The following is an 18014-nucleotide window of genomic DNA, read 5'->3' on the forward strand; positions in this document are numbered from 1 at the left end:
TTAGGATGTATTCTAGGCATTGTGAATGGTATGAAAGCTTTAGATTCTGTTATGTTCTTCTGTAGAATATTGCCTGCCTTTCTTTCTTCCTTTCTGATTGTATTAATGAGGGCAGTTGCAGTCCTTACCCTTTTGGAGTATAGAGTCTAGCAGAGAAGATGGATATGAAACAAATAATTACATGGTTAGAAAAGGGAAACTGGAATTAAAAATTTAATTAAGGCTGTCATCATTACTATGTGTAGCCATGGAACAAAGTGCTTGACAAACTTCATTTTATTTAATCCTCATTATTTCCTTTTAAAGTGGGTGTTTTAGTTTCATCTAGGGAGGCTGGGAGGCTGGGAACAAGAAATGCTAGCGGTGGAGAGAGTCCTGTGATGTGCAGAGGATACCAGTTTTGTTACCACTTCAGTGTGGGACTCAGAGAAAGCTTATCCCCCCTACAAATGTTTGTATTCCTTTTATAAAAACTGGACAAATATAGTGACCTCCCAGGGTTGTGGCAGATGAAGGAGGTGCAAGTGTTGAACCCCAGAGAAAGAGACTTTGGAAATCACAATGTTCTTAGAAATGCAAAGAAGGGTGGTGGCATGGGATCTCTCTTGGTTGGTTTCCCCTGCAAACTATCATGGTTGTGAGGACATAGGTGCTTGGATATGTTCACATGGCATGGCACAGGTCCTCCTTGGAGGAATGGTTGGGGCTTTTCCCTCTCACTGCCTTGCTGACCAAAGAAGGGATATTTGAGAGGGGTGTTTACTCTTCCTTCCAGCAGTACTGGAAGTCAACCAGGGAGATGTAGGAACACAGTGGATGAGAGGCAGCTGCAGGACAAGAGAGCTGGAACAGGAATTGCAAGTCATGGTCAGGCACCTGCTTTTCGAGGGAACTTCTTATGGATTTATCTGGTTCATTGGAGCTGGGGATGGTCAGAGAAATAAATGACGCCATGAAATGTTCCAATGTCAGAATTATTGGGATCCTTGAGAGGGTGGAGAGAGAGAGGACTAGAAAGTATATTTGACCAAATCATAGCCAAGAACTTCCCCAATCTGTTGAATGAAACAAGCAATCATGTCCTAGAGGCAGAGGGAACCCCCCCACCAAGATCAATGAGGGCAGATCAACTCATAGGCATATAATAGTAAAACTTGGAAATCTTAAGACCAAGGAAACCTTTTTAAGGTCAGTTAGGGAGAAGAGATTCCTTAAGTACAGAGGCAGGAACATCAGAATAGCATCAGACCTGTCCACAGAGACCTGGCAAGCCAGAAAGGACTGGCAAGACATATTCAGTATATTAAATGAGAAGAATATGCATCCAAGAATTCTTTATTCAGCAAGGCTGACACTCAGAATAGATGGAGAGATAAGAAACTTCCAGGACCTACAGAGACTGAAAGAATACGTGACCACTAAGTCAGCCCTGCAAGAAATATTAAGGGGGAGGTTATATAAAAGTAGAAAGACCCCAAGAGTGATACAGAATAGAGAGATACAGAGATAATCCATAGAAACAAGGACTTCACAGGCAACATGATCACAATAAAATCTTATCTGTCCATAATCACTCTCAATGTGAACAACCTAAAACCTTCCATAAAACAGCACAGGGTTGCAGATTGGATAGAAAGACAGAACCCATCCATATGCTGTCTACAAGAGACTCATTTATACCTATAGATACATCCAGACTGAAAGTGAATGGATGGAGGACCATCTTTCATGCCAAGGTACCACAAAAGAAAGCTGGGGTAACAGTTCTCATATCAGACAAATTAGATTTTAAGCTAAAGTCTGTAGTCAGAGATACAGAAGGATGCTATAATATTCTCCAAGGGTCTATCCAACAAGAAGGTATAACAACTATCAATATCCATGCCCCCAACATGGGAGCAGCTAACTGCATAAGCCAATTGTTAGCCAAAATAAAAAGACACATTGATAATAATACCTTAATTGTAGGAGACCTTAACACTCCATTCTCAGCAACAGACAGATCAGCTAAACAGAAAATCAACAAAGAAACAAGAGCTTTGAATGACGCACTGGACCAGATGGACCTCATAGGTATATACAGAACATTTCACCCTAAAACAACAGAATACTCATTCTTCTCAAGTGTGCATGGAACTTTTTCCAGAATAGACTACATACAGGGTCACAATTCAGGTCTCAACTGATACCAAGAGATTGAGATTATTCACTGCATATTCTCAGACCAAAATGCTTTGAAACTGGAACTCAAGCACAAGAAAAAGTTTGGAACAAGTTCAAACACCTGGAAGCTAAAGACCATCCTGTTCAAGAATGTTTGGGTCAACCAGGAAATCAAAGAACTTAGTCAATTCATGGAAACCAATGAGAATGAAGACACATTGATACAAAACCTTTGGGATACAGCAAAGATGATCCTGAGGGGGAAATACATAACCATCCAAGCCTCACTCAAAAAAAAAAATCCTGAATACACAAACTATCTTTACACCTTAAAGACCAGGAGAATCAACAACAAATTAAAACTAACCCACACATGAGAAGGGAAGGAATTAAGATTAAAGCAGAGATCAATGAATTAGAAACCAGAAACACAGTAGAACACATTAAAGAAACTAGAAGCTGGTTCTTTGAAAGAATTAATAGGATCGATAACCACTGGCCAGACTTATCCAAAAGAAAAGAGAAACAACCCAAGTTAATAAAACTATGAGTGAAAGGTGAGAGATCACGACTAACACCAAGGAAATAAATACAATTATCAGAAATTATTATCAACAACTATATGACAATAAATTAAGCAACCTGAAAGAAATGGATGCATTCCTGGAAACCTATAAACCACCAAGACTGAAACAGGAAGAAATTGACAACTTGAATAGACCCATAACCAGTAATGAGATTGAGGCAATGATCAAAACTCTCCCAGAAAACAAGACCCCAGGATGTGATGGATTCCCTGGGGAATTCTACCAAACATTCAAAGAAGAAATAATACCTATTTTCCTGAAGCTGTTTCAAAAAAATAGAAACAGAAGGAAAACTTCCAAGCTCTTTCTATGAGTCCAGTATTTTTTTTTTAAAGATTTTATTTATTTATTTGACAGAGAGAAATCACAAGTAGATGGAGAGGCAGGCAGAGAGAGAGAGAGAGAGGGAAGCAGGCTCCCTGCCGAGCAGAGAGCCCAATGTGGGACTCGATCCCAGGACCCTGAGATCACGACCCGAGCCGAAGGCAGCGGCTTAACCCACTGAGCCACCCAGGCGCCCCTCTATGAGTCCAGTATTACCTTAATCCCCAAACCACTCCTAAAGACCCTGTCAAAAAGGAGAATTTCAGACCAATATCCCTGATGAATATGGCTGCCAAAGTTCTCAACAAGATCCTAGCTAATGGGATCCAAGAATACATTAAAAGGATATCTATCATGGCCAGGTGGGATTTATCCATAAGATGCAAGAGTGGTTCAACTTTCACAAATCAATGTGATAGAACACATAAATAAGAGACAAGAGCCACATGGTTCTCTCAACTGATGCAGAAAAAGCATTTGACAAAATACAGCATCCCTTCCTGACTAAAACTTCACAGAATATAGAGATAGAGGGAACATTCCTCAACTACATGAAATTCATCTATGAAAAACCTCCAGCGATTATCATCCTCAATGGAGAAAAGCTGAGAGCCTTTCTATTGAGATCAGAAACATGACAAAGATGTCCACTCTCACCATTATTGTTCAACATGATACTAGGAGTCCTAGCAACAGCGATCAGACAGTAAAAAGAAATAAAATGCATTCAAACTGGCAAAGAAGAAGTCAAACTGTCTCTCTTCACAGATGACATGATACTGTATGTGGAAAACCCAAAAATCTCCATCCCCAAATTATTAGAACTCATATTGCAATTCAGTAATATGGCAGGATACAAAATCAATGCACAGAAATCAGCTGCTTTCTTATACTAACAGTGAAACTGTGGAAAGAGAAATTAGAAAATCAATTCCATTTACAATAGCACCAAAAACCATAAGAAAACTTGGATTAAACCCAAACAAAGAGGTAAAGGATCTATACTCTAGGAAATACACAACACTCATGAAAGAAATGGAAGAAGACACAAAAAGATGGAAAAACATTCCATAGTCATGGATTGGAAGAATAAATATTGTTAAAATGTCCATGCTGCCCAGACCAATCTATAATTTCAATGCCATCCCAATCAAAACACAAATCCTAAAATTTGTATAAAACCAGAAAAGACCCCGAACTGCCAAGGAAATGTTGAAAAAGAAAAACAAATCTGGTAGCATCACGTTGCCTGATTTCAAGTTATATTACAAAGCCATGATTACCAAGACAGTATGGTACTGGCACAAAAACGGACACGTAGACCAATGGAACAGAATAGAGAATCCAGATATGGACTCTCAACTCTATGGTCAACTAATCTATGACAAAGCAGGAAAAAATAACCAGTGGAAAATAGACAGTCTCTTCAATAAATGGTGCTGGGAAAATTGGACTGCTATATACAGAGGAATTAAACTGGACCATTATCTCACATCATACACAAAGATAAACTCTAAATTGATGAAAGGCCTCAACATGAGACAGGAATCCACCAAAATCCTAGAGGAGAACATAGGCAGTAACCTCTTCAACATTGGTCACAGCAACTTCTTTCAAGACACGTCTCCAAAGGCAAGGGAAACAAAAGCAAAAATGAGTTTTTGGGACTTCATCAAGATAAAAAGCTTCTGCACAGCAAAAGAAACAGTCAGCAAAACAAAGAGGCAACCCATATTTGCAAATGATGCTACAGACAAAGGGCTGATATCCAAGATCTATAAAGAATATCTCAAAGTCAACACCCAAAAACAGATAATCAAGTCAAGAAATGGGCAGAAGACACGAGCAGAACTTCTCTAAAGAAGACATACAAATGACTAACACACACATGGAAAAATGTTCATCATCTTTAATCATCAGGAAAATTAAAATCAAAACCCATTGCGATACCACCTTACACCAGTTAGAATGGCAAATATTAACAAGACAAGAAACAACAGATATTGGTGTAGTTGTGGAGAAAGGAGAACCCTCTTACACCATTGGTGGGAATGCAAATTGGTGCCGTCCCTTTGGAAAACATTATGGAGGTTACTCAAAAAATTTAAAATAGAGCTACTCTCTGATCCAGCATTTGCACTGCTGAGTATTTACCCCAAAGACACAGATGTAGTAAAAAGAGGGGCACGTGCACCTCAATGTTCATAGCAGCAATGGCCACAGTCATTAAACTATGGAAAGAGCCAAGATGCCCTTCAACAGACAAATGGATAAAGAAGATGTGGTCCACATACACAGTGGAATATTACTCAGCCATCAGGAAAGATGAATACCCAACTTTTGCATCGACACTTTATCCTGAGTGAAATAAGTCAAGCAGAGAAACTCAATTATCATATGATTTCACTTTATTTGTAGGACATAAGGAATAGCATGGAGGACATTAGAAGAAGAAAGGGAAAAACAAAGGCAGAGAAAACGGAGTGGGAGATGAACCATAAGAAACTATGGACTTTAGAGTGCTGTGAAGTGTTTAAACCTGGCGATTCACAGACCTGTATCCCTGGGGATAAAAATATATGTTTATAAAAAAATAAAAAAAAAGAAACTATGGACTTTGGGAAACAAACTGAGAGTTTTAGAGTGGAGGGTTGGGGAGATTGGTGATCCTGGTGACAGGTATTAAGGAGGACACAGATTGCATGGAGCACTGGGTGTTATCCACAAATAATGAATCATGGAACACCACATCAAAAACTAATGACGTACTGTATGGTGACTAGCATAACACAATTTAAAAAAAGGAAATAAGATATTTGCAGATGTATTAAGGTAAGGGTAGAGAAGACATCATACTGGACTAGGTTGGGACTTAAATCCAATGGGAATATCCGTGTAAGAAGAAGAGAAGACACGCAGAGATACACACAGGGAGAAGGCCACATGGAGACAGGGACAGAGACTGAACAGAAGCTGTCACAAGTCAAGGAGTGCCAGGAGCCAACAGAAGCTGGAAAAGGCAAGTTACGATCCCTCCCTGGAGACTTTGGAGGGATCCGAGCCCTGCTGATACCCTGACTTTAGACTTCTGGCTTCCAGAACTGGGAGAGAATCAATTTCTGTTGTCATAAGTCACAAAGTTTGTGGTCATTTGTCACAGCAGCTCTAGGAAGCTAATATAAAGGACAATGTGATCATATTGTTTAAGTTACTTTGACCCATTCGTTTCACTGCCAAGAAATTATTGTAAGGATATTCTCTTACATCTCTGCCAACACATGTGCACGAGGAAACACATGTGGGAAATGGGGTGGAAATTTGCATGTTACAATTCAACTGCAAAAGAATATAACTTTCTGTTTTGGTTTCTTACTTGTGTAGCGTGGTATCTCAATGTGATTCTGATTTGAATTTCCCTGATGACTAAAGATGATGAACACTTTTTCATGTGTCTGTTAGCCATTTGTATGTCTTCTTTAGAAAAGTGTCTGTTCATGTCTTCTGCCCATTTTTTTAACATGATTATCTCTTTTGTGTGTGTTGAGTTTGAGGAGTTCTTTATAGATCCTGGATATCAGCCCTTTGTCTGTAGTGTCACTTACAAATATCTACATATAGGGGATTGTTGACAACTGGGGAATCTTGGTGAAATGTAGATAGGAGATTTTTGTTCTATTTTTCACAGGTTTTGTGTGATTTTTAAGTTATTTCAAAATAAAAAGCTTCCAAAATATAAAGTTACATATTCATTGACATTCTAATATAGGAGAGAGCAGTTTCTTCCCATTTGCTTACTTATCTATTTATATCCATGAATATTCAGTGGGTTATAATTCATTAATATTGTTATTTATTTTGATGCTCAAATTATCTCAGATGTGTCCAATGGAAGGCCATTGAAGCTGGCTTGTATGTCCTTCCAATGATTCTCTATCATTATTTGAACACATCCTTACTTTACAGTGCAAGAAGATACTTCACTTTCATTTAAACTCCTCCTGCTCAGGGTGCCTGGGTGGCTCAGTGCGTTAAAGCCTCTGCTTTCGGCTCAGGTCATGGTCCCAGGGTCCTGGGATCGAGCCCCGCATCGGGCTCTCTGCTTAGCGGGGAGCCTGCTTCCCTCTCTCTCTATCTGCCTCTCTGCCTATTTGTGATCTCTGTCTGTCAAATAAATAAAATCTTTAAAAAAAATTATAAACTCCTCCTGCTCAGGGTGCCTGGGTGGCTCAGTGGGTTAAAGCCTTTGCTTTCAGCTCAGGTCATGATCCCAGGGTCCTGGGATCGAGCCCCACATCGGGCTCTCTGCTCAGCGGGGAGCCTGCTTCTTCCTCTCTCTCTGCCTGCCTCTCTGCCTACTTGTGATCTCTGTCAAATAAATAAATAAAATATTAAAAAAAAATAAATAAACTCCTCCTGCCCCAGCCTTGGTATCAGCCCTTTCTCCAAGGAGCCTGGCTCCTTTCAGTGGAGAATGGTATTTAGAAATGGGGATCTGGATAGTAGATGTGCTCATTGCTCCCCAAAAGGTGTAAATCCAGATATAATAGATGTACACAGAGATGCCTAGGGGTATTTTCTTTTTTGCTACAAACTCAAATCTGAATCAGACCAGCCTCTAAATCTCACTAATAATTTACAGAAAGTGCAGGGGAAGGGATATGCGTTCAATGACCCCATAGAAATGCAGTTAGAAAAATGAAAAATGGGAAATTCTAAGGACAAATGATCTGTTTTCTTCAACCAAAAGATGAGAAAGGGAAAAAGCAGATGTAGGGGGCTCTTAGAAGCTTAGGATCCCTGGAAGATTCTGGATCCTGGATGTGTGGTTCCTGGCACACACCAACTGAGTAGGAAACATTTATGAGACAATTAGGAAATGTGAACATTGACTGGGTATTTGATGATATTAGTGATTTAGTATTAACTTTTTTTTTTTTTTTTTTTTTTTAAGAAAGAGAGAGTGAGAACATGCATGTGCCAGCAGGGTAGTGGTGGGGGAGAGGCGGAGGGAGAGAGACTCTTTTTTTTTTTTTAAATTTAAAGATTTTATTTATTTATTTGACAGAGAGAAATCACAAGTAGATGGAGAGGCAGGCAGAGAGAGAGAGAGAGAGGGAAGCAGGCTCCCTGCTGAGCAGAGAGCCTGATGCGGGACTCGATCCCAGGACCCTGAGATCATGACTTGAGCTGAAGGCAGCAGCTTAACCCACTGAGCCACCCAGGCGCCCCAGGAGAGAGACTCTTAAGCAGCCTCTATGTTCAACGTGGAGCCCTGACCTCATGACCTTGAGATCATGACCTGAGCTGAAATCAAGAGTCAGATGCTTAACCAACTAAACCACTCAGGTGCCCCAATTTACTATTAACTTTCAAGGTGTGATAATGGTATTGTGGTTATGTAAACATTGCTTACTTTGTTAGAGGTCCACATTGACTGACTTATGGATGAGCGTCCACAATGTCTAGGATCTGCTTCACGATAACCCAGTTAAGCATCTGACTCTTGATTTCGGCTCAGTTTAGGATCCCAGAGAAGTGAAATTGAGCCCCGTGTTGGGCTCTGTACGTAGTGTGGGGTCTACTTAGAATTTTCTTTCTCCCTTTCCCTTGCCTCTCCCCCCTGCTCATGCACACACATGGGCTCTCTCTCTAAATAAAACCTTAAAAAAATAATAACCCAGGGGGCATAGTCACTTGAGTGTCCAACTCTTGGTTTCAGCTCAGGTCATGGTCTCAGGGTTGTGGGATTGGGTTCTATATTCAGCAGAGTCGGCTTGAGATTCTCTCTCTCCTTCTGCCCCTCCCCACTGCTCTCCCTCTCTCTCAAATAAAATAAATAAAATCTTAAAAAAAATAATCCAGTGGCAGTGGTGGGGAGTGGGCAGGAATTAGAGGAAATCAGAGGGGCCATAAAATGAGTTGCTCAAGCCGAGTAATGTATTCCTGAGAGTTTATTTTAATATTCTCTCTAAAATACCTTGAAATTTTTCATGATAACAAACTTGTTTTTTTTTTTTTTAAGTTTTCCAGATATCTGCTCAATTCTTGGCTTATAGCTTAAATAAGTCAGTGTCTCAACAGGAAATGGAGGACACATTTATGTTAGGACAATTCCAGGAGGGTTTGTTTATGAAGGGACTGTTTTCCAAGGGAAGGGCAAGGTATAGAGGAGCCACAAGGGACAGTACAGGACCCTGGAGCTAGGGACAGCTGAGCTGTTATAGCTCAGGAACAGCCAGAGAAGGGATGATGAAGAAGAGAATTGTAGAGAGGCCTCTTGTGGAGGACACCCCGGTCATCTTCCTCTCTCCCAGATCCTGCCAGACCCCCCTTTGAAGCCAGAGGGTAAGGGGCCCGTTGGTGTGGTCCACACAGATCAGCCCCCTGGGCACAGAGCCCAGTGGAAAGGCAAATGTGCATCCGTAAGGGCCGAGAGGAAATTAAGGGCTTGAAGCAAAGTCCTTTACTGAGTTAGTTGCCTGGACTCACAATGTCTTTCTTCTCTAAACTCATGGCAGTTGGGTTTCAGCCCCACCACTGCACTGACCCCATTCTCCCTCAAGTTCCCTCCATCATTCTGTGCCTGTGGTCAGTTCTCATCCTCCATCTGAACCAATCTCTCAGTAGCATTCCACCATGGACCCTTTCTTCCCTGAAACATTTGCCTCCCTGGATTCTGGGACATAACTTCTTCTGCACTCTCTCCTACCTCTCTTACCATTTCTTCAGAAGGCCCTTTGCTTATAACTGTTCCTCCTCCCAACTTCTAAGTGTTGGAGTGTTCTGGGCTCCGGCCTGGGCCTTCCTCTCTTTTCTCATTCCTGGGTTGCCTCATCTAGTCTCTTGGCTTTAAATAGCTTCTATATGTCTAAGGCTCATGTTCTATTGCCAATTCCTACCTGTCTCCTAGGTTCCAGAATCACAGTACCAAATTTCTACTCAACATCTCCATGTGGGTGTCTGGTAGGCATCTCAAAGAGCTGCTTCACGTGTCTACTCAGTAATTAAGCCACATACTTAAGGATCTTCTTCCCATAAGACCCCACTGCAATTTATTAGCAAGTCCTGACAGTGCTAATGTCCAGAATGGGACCACTCTTTGTCATTACATGGTTCGTCCAGGTTATCCCTATGTCTCTTCCAGGACCACGGCAAAGAACTTCTTACCTAGTCTCCCTGATTCCATTCTTGCTCCATTACAGTCTGTTTGCCACATCTCAGCCAGAGCAATCCTTAAAAAAAAAAAAAAAAAGAATCTGATTACATCACTTCCTTGTTAAAATACTTTGATGACTCCCCATATCTCTTAGGACAAAACCTAAACACTACAAGGTCTGACTCTGTCCCAGGGAGAGAGGTTGGCTCTGTTTGGAGACTTGTTACCACAGTCCATTACCCAAGACATGCTCCAATTCCTTCATTTCTCTATCTTCTCAGTGAAGGAACATGTGAAGCTTGTGGGAAAGGGGCCTCTGGGTATGTGGGATTGAGAAAATTGGCCTTGCTCTAAGGACGGGTGGGCAAGACTCATCACATCATCTCCCAAATTAAAAAATTAGGTGTTTCCATAATTTTAAATAAAAGTCATTCCTTATTGGTGTATTTTTTTGGTCTGCATTTATACCACTTAACAAAGTAGTTCATAATCCCAAAACAACTTTAGCAGGCTAGGTGTAAGGCAGCTGTGGGAAAAAAGCCATATTTGATTGGGCCTCTTTTCTCCAGGGGCCCCTTGATTTGAACTCTCAGTAAACTAATCAGCAAAGATGAATTTGCTTCTCCTTACCAGACCAGTATTGCTTCTGGTGCACTGCGAAGTAATGTTTAAAAAACAGATCCCGGGGCACCTGGGTGGCTCAGTGGGTTAAGCCACTGCCTTCAGCTCAGGTCATGATCTCAGGGTCCTGGGATCGAGTCCCGCATTGGGCTCTCTGCTCAGCGGGGAGCCTGCTCCCTCCTCTCTCTCTGCCTGCTTGTGATCTCTCTCTGTCAAATAAATAAATAAAATCTTTAAAAAACAGATCCCATATTTACCTAAGCATGGTTATTTTTAGTGTTTCTATGTTAAATGTAAGTATCTAAATTTTTAGACATTTTGTAAATCAAACTTGTAAACCTATTTAGAATTGTCTCAATTTTTAATAGTTCCAGGAGCGCCTACATGGAAGAGGTGTGAACTCATTAAAAGGCTCAAAAGGTTGTTTAAGTTTATTCACAGTTAGGGTATTTCTTTTGGGGATGATGAACGCGTTCTGGAATTAGATAATAGTGATGTCTGTACTAAATACTGAAAAACACTGAATTATACACGTGAAAGGGGCAAATTTTATGGTATGTGAATTACACCTCGATAAAGCTATTATAAAACAAAGTACATAGGGTTGCCTGGGGGGCTCAGTTGGTTAAGCACCTGCCTTTGGTTCAGGTCATGATCCTGGAGTCCCAGGATTAAGTCCTGCCTCAGGTTCCCTGCTCAGTGGGGAGTCTGCTTCTCTCTTTGCCTTCTGCTCCCCTTGCTTGTGTTCTCTCTCTCTCTCTCTTTCTCTCAAATACTTTAAAAAAAAGAAAAGAAATATAACATGAGCCACAGGTAGAATGTAACATGTTTGGGCTCCTACCAGGAGTCAAACCCAGATCTGCAGCCTCCAGCCCATGTGAGGCTGACAGTGGTCCCAGCAAGAAAAGGGGGAGGCACACAGTTCTCCCCATCACCACCACTCAACCCCTCTAGTGCTTTTGGACTCCAAAGCTCTTGGATGTCTTTAAAAATAGTTTTTTAAAAAATATTTTATCTCCCTTTTCCAGTTGTTCTTAGGGGGAGCTTTGTCTTATTGTCTTTTTTTTTTTTTTTTTTAAGAGAACTTCTTTCCTGTTTGGAGAGCAGACCATGGCCAGACAAGAGTGAGAGCAGGGTGGCCAGGTAGGAGACTGAGGCAGTGGCCTAGGGGAGGCAGGTCTGTGGCCAGGACCATGGAGGTAGAGACAGAATGAGAGAGAGTTCTATGTGCCAATATGAAAGGCAAGCACATACTTTAAGATGAATCAAGCTAGGAGCACAGAAGTATATAAAACATGATGTCATGTTTTTGTTAAAAATGTATACAGATATATTCTTAAAATGGGGTAATCTTTTTATTTTGATGTGCTTTTCTCTTTTGTCTTTCCTAGCCATAACCTTTTCTCCATTACATCCTAGATATCTTTTGGGCCAGGCAGAGATTCAATTCAGTTCCAGAAAGAATGCCAAGAGAGACCACAGCACCAGCTCTTGCCATTCAAAAATGGGATTATACAACAGGACGACAGCCTTGCAAGACAAGTTCTCCAAATTCCTTTATGAGTAAGAAAACTTGGAGAATCTGTCCCAGTTGAATTTTTCAGGGATGTGGAATAGGTACCTCTGTAAACCATTAAGGCTTAGCTGGCATCAGGAAGAAAGATGTAATTAGGAGCCACAAAAGACAAGCCTGTCACCTTCTTGACTTCTGGAGGTTGAGGAAGAAGAACAGTGAAGCAGGAGATGAAAGGCTAAGGTGGGTGTCCCAGTTTCCCTTCTCTGGGCTCAGGTTTGGAGGGGGAAGGTGGATTAGTGAGAACATGGAAGACAGGGAGAGAATCGTTGACCCTGCTTGCAATTTAGCAGTCTTCTGGGACAGTTCCTGGTGCTAACCTATAGTACACATGGGCCAACGGGACAGCTTGGTGTGGCTGGGCAGAGGAGGGAGTCTAAAACAGCTGGGCCGTCATCACAAAATACCAGAGGCTGGGTGGCTTACACAACAGAATTTATTTTCTCACAGTTCTGGAAGCTGGGAAGTCCTAGCCAAAGTGCAAGCCAATCTGGTTTCTGGTGGGGCCTTTCTTTCTGGTTCGCACATGGCCAACATCTCCCTGTGTCCTCACAGGGTGGAGAGAGAGAGCTCACTGGTGTCTTTTCTTGTAAGGACACTAATCCTACTGGGTCAGGGCTCCACCCTGATGACCTCATTTTACCATAATTACTTCCTTACTCCAAATACATTCACCTTGGGGGTCAGGTTTCAACATATGAATTTTTAAAATTTTTTTTTTAAATGTAATTTTTAAATTAACATATAATGTGTTATTAGCCCAGGGGTACAGGTCTGTGAATGACCAGATTTACACTTTACAACACTCACCATAGCACCATAGCACACACCCTCCCCAATGTCCATAACCCAACCACCCTCTTCCTACCTCCCTCTCCCCGGCAACCCTCAGTTTGTTTTGTGAGATTAAGAATCTCTTATGGTTTATCTCCCTCCTGATCCCATCTTGTTTCATTTATTCCTTTCCTACCCCCCAAACCCCCCATGTTGCCTCTCAACTTCCCCATATCAGGGAGATCATGTGATAATTGTTTTTCTCTGATTGACTTATTTCGCTAAGCATAATACCCTCTAGTTCTATCCAAGTTGTCACAAATGGGAAGATTTCATTTCTTTTATGGCTGCATAGTATTTCCTTATATATATATTTACCACATCTTCTTTATCCATTCATCTATTGTTGGACTTCTAGGTTCTTTCCATAGTTTGGCTATTGTGGACATTGCTGCTATAAACATTTGGGTGCATGTGCCCCTTCTGATCACTACATTTGTATCTTTAGGGTAAATACCCAGTAGTGCGATTGCTGGGTTATAGGGTAGCTCTATTTTCAACTTTTTGAGGAACCTCCATGATGTTTTCCAGAGTGGTTACACCAGCTTGCATTTCCACCAACAGTGTAGGAGGGTTCCCCTTTCTCCGCATCCTCGCCAGCATCTGTCATTTCCTGACTTGTTAATTTTAGCCATTCTGCCTGGTGTGAGGTAGTATCTCATTGTGGTTTTGATTTATATTTTCCTGATGCTGAGTGATGTGGAGCACTTTTTCATGTGTCTGTTGGCCATCTGGATGTCTTCTTTGCAGAAATGTCTGTTCATGTCCTCTGCCCATTTCTTGATTGGATTATTTGTTCTTTGGGTTCAACATATGAATTTTGAAGGGACACAATTTAGTCCAGAGCTGGGGGGTCTTATGTATAATTTAGTTTCCCTGAGATGCCTTGGGATCTTGAGGGTTCTGAGCAGACCCAGCTACACAAGCAGCCGAGAAGCTGGTTGCAGAGCCTGCCAGAAAGGACCCCAGTACCAGAGGGAGGTACCAGATTTGTTCTCTGCTTAAAATCCAGCATGCACCGTGCTTACCTGTTGGCACCTGACAAATGTCTTTATTTAGTTATTTATTTATCTATCTAACCAATTTATTTATTTATAAAATGTTTTATTTATAAATATTTTATTTATTTATTTGAGAGAGAGAAAATGAGTAGGGAGTGGGGCACAGAAGGAGAGGGAGAAGCAGGCTCCCCGCTGAGCAGGGAGCCCAATGCAGAGCTGGATCCCTGGACCCTGGGATTGTGACATGAGCTGAAGGCAGATGCTTAACTGACTGATCCACCCAGTTGCTCTTGGCAAATGTTTGTTGAAAGAATCAACTGTAGCATCTTTTTGTACATGAGTGTCTCTAGTTCTCCAGCCTTCAGGAGTCACTGTCTCCTCGAACATCCACTGAATATCGGCCCCCAGCTCTGCAGAAATCCATCTGAGTCTTTAGAAAGTGCTGATATATGTTTCAATAGATTTGTCCTACTTGTGTTTTTTGTTGTTGTTCTTGTCTGTTTCTCTGAATGACTCTATTGCTTCTGGCTTCTCTGTTGTCGCCAGTGGCTATGTCTTAGTTTCTTCTGGTTGCTGTTCTTTGCCTAAGCTATTTTACTCCAAACATCCTTATGAAGCTAAGGCTGTTTCCAGGACAACACAGACTCCAAACTGCTCTGGTCTTATTTCTGCTTCAGAAGCACATGGAGTCATGGGCCTCCGAAGGCCGTCACAACATTTTCTAGTTTATCTGCACTGGCTTTCTTGCCAACGTTCAGCCAGGAGGACATGTCCATTTTCTGGAGCTTGGTCATAATCTCCTATCTTCCTTGTGGTCCATGAAGTCTCACAACCCAGCTGGGATGCTTAAATGGAACACCAGGGGCTTCTGAGAAGGTGTTGGTTTAGAGGGGAGGTCAGATGGGAGAAGATAGGAAGGAAGAGAGGATGGTGGGAAGAGGAAAAGCAGAGGAGAGAGATAGCCTGACTCCACTCCAGCTGCAAAAAGCACCCACACTACCTAGACACTCGTTAAAACACAGATTTCTGGGCCCCACCCCAGAGTTTTTGACTCAGTAGGTTTGGGGTGGGGACCAAGAATTCCCCCCCCTTTTTTTTTCTTAAAAAAAAAAAAAAGATCTCCTTTTATTAACCCTCTATAATACTTCCATCCAGATGACTACAGGCTTAAAATGGATCATTGCCTTTTTGCAGGTTTTAGTAATGCAGAGGAATGGATAAAATCCATACAACAGTTCAGAAAAGTTCACATCACCAACAGCTCAGAATATCTGATGCACCAACCCTACATTATTTAAAAAGAATCATCAGAAATTAAACATCACAAATAAGATTTTTTTATTTGTCACCATCAAATGTCTGAATTTTAAACAGATTCTTGGACTGGTGGCTCATATCCATTAGCTTGCTCAACTTTAGCACTGGTCTCATCCCCAGGAGATTTTCCAGAATTCCCACCTCCACCACGAAGCCCCATGAGCTTTCCCAATTCAAACTTGGGCTTCTTCAGCATTTTTACTTTTCTAACAAAGACTATCATGGAGTGGATAAATGGGCTGACAAACTTTTTCTATACCTTTTCTGATGTTGTCTGGAATCAATTTATTGACCGCTTCCTTCAAGTCATTTGTCGGTGCCTCTTGGGTCATGATCTCCATCATCTTTTTTCTGAATTTGGTGGACCTGTTCATGCTGAGACTAAGAGGTCTTCTGAATTGGATTATTGCACTTTTTAGTAAAACCAACAGAAAACAGATGAAGCAAATAACCATCAGTAGTCTTGACATAAACATGAGCTTCAATCATGGTCTGCTGTTTTTTGGCCATGGAGCACATTTTGCCGTGGGTAAGATCCATGCCATGGAAATTGGTCAGGCAGTCTTTGCCCTGAACAACCTCGATAATTCGTTTGAATTTTCTAAACTCAGCTTTATCATTCTTCAGATCATCAAGGTTCCCGTCAAAAACACAACCTTGAGGCCATTAGATGCAATTTTGGCTCCTTGAGTTCTTGTGACTAATGTTTTTCCAATATTTCTTATACTGAACATAGCTGGTGCTTTCACATCATACCAGTCTTTCTTAGAAAATGGATCAACCACTTTCTTCTTGCCTCCCTTTTCGCCGCCTTTCTTAAGGCACTTGTTCTTGCCGACCGCCATGGTGATGCTCAGGGAGCAAAAAGGGCAAGAATTCTCATCTCTGACAAGTTCCCAGGTGATGCTGATGCTGCTGGTCAGGGGACCACGCTTTGAGGACCACTGACCTCATCCCTAACTACCGTGGACACAGCATGCCCCATTTGGATATGTTGTTTGCTCTTCACAATGGGCAATCAGATCTGCTCCTTCGAAAACATCCTCGCAGCCAAGAGCAGAGCCCATCTGTTTGTTCATATAGTAGCAAGATGTCCAACAAATCCCCAAAGAAGCTAACAAGCAACGTGGATCCAACTCTTTATTGTCTGTCAGAGAAAAGGCATCCATGCTTGGTAATGAGCCCTTAGTTGCTCTGCTGGGCTCTGAGGCCAGAATAAAGCACCTTGTCACCTAGTTGGTAAAGGCCCTGGTGGAAGATATTGGACCAGAAGGCTTAACCACACCACAGTTTCCTGAATAGCACCCACTTAACACCCCACTAAATTGGGGGTATAGTGGATGGTTTCTACGTTCAGAACCCCATTTATTTCCAACTTGATGGAGGGGGTGTGTCTCTCATTGCACAAAAGCCTGGGGCAGGATGGCCACTCCTCCCACTCACCCATTCCATCAATGACTGGCAGCTGCCCACACATCCTGACCCTGAACTAAGTGGGATCATGCTCTGTGGGAACAAGGGGCAATGATGAAACGCACCCAGGATCTCCCACCAGGATCTGCGAGGCCTGGGACACAGCTCCAAGCTGGGTGCGTAGTGAGGCCTCAAGAAATGCCAGCCTTGATGATTATGGGCATGATTAAGAAGAGGACCCCAATCACGGTCTGCTTGTAGAACTCTCTCGCTTGTTGCAATGCATGGCCTCCTTGTGGGAGGAAATTAGCATTCCTGATAAACGCTTAAGCAATTTTCTGATAAACTTTAACAAGATTAAAACCCCTTTGGGGAAATCAACTACCCACACATTCAACTGATTATTAGACATTCTTTGTCTTGTATTCAGTTTAATAGTGATTATCCAACCATTCTCTTTTCCTGCAAAAATGTCCTTAACAAAAGGGAACTGTGACTTGGCTCTGTGGCAAGATGGAAATAAAATTTTGACACCTGCTTATAACTAATTTATCTGAAAAATTTAAAACACTCATTATGGAGAAAGGACATAGGAATATGAGCCAATATTTACTGAGCACTCACAGCTTGCCAGATGTTATAGGAAAGGCTTTTGTAGAGCTTGGCTCCCTTTCTCTTCATCATGAGTTGGCTTTTAATAGCCCTGTCTTATAAGATGCTCAGAGAGGTGAAGCGACTTGCCCAGGATCACACAACCAGTCAATGGCAGAGCTGGACTTTGACTCCAGGCCTGAGTCTACAGTTGGAGCTAGCGATAACTTTATTCTTCTGCATCTGTGAGGAATTATAGTGGGAGATGGAAAGTGGGAGAGTCTTGGAGAGAGGAATGCCATAGGATGGTAGGGCAGTAGGGGAGAGAGAGAGCCTATCCAGGAAGGGTCATGGAAGGGACCATGGGGGGAGGAGGTGGCTCAGCCCAGAAGAGGAAGTAGGGGAGGGATACTGGAGGCAGTGAGAAGGACCAA

General features: G+C 41.9%; 1 pseudogene; it reads right to left on the bottom strand.

Annotated features, from left to right (window-relative positions):
* Positions 1–15582: 15582 nt before the first annotated feature.
* On the bottom strand, positions 15583–16431 carry LOC116596466 (annotated as a pseudogene).
* Between the last annotated feature and the right edge of the window lie 1583 nt (positions 16432–18014).

The sequence above is a fragment of the Mustela erminea genome, chromosome 7, assembly GCF_009829155.1.
Source record: "Mustela erminea isolate mMusErm1 chromosome 7, mMusErm1.Pri, whole genome shotgun sequence".
Classification (NCBI taxonomy): Eukaryota; Metazoa; Chordata; class Mammalia; order Carnivora; family Mustelidae; genus Mustela; species Mustela erminea.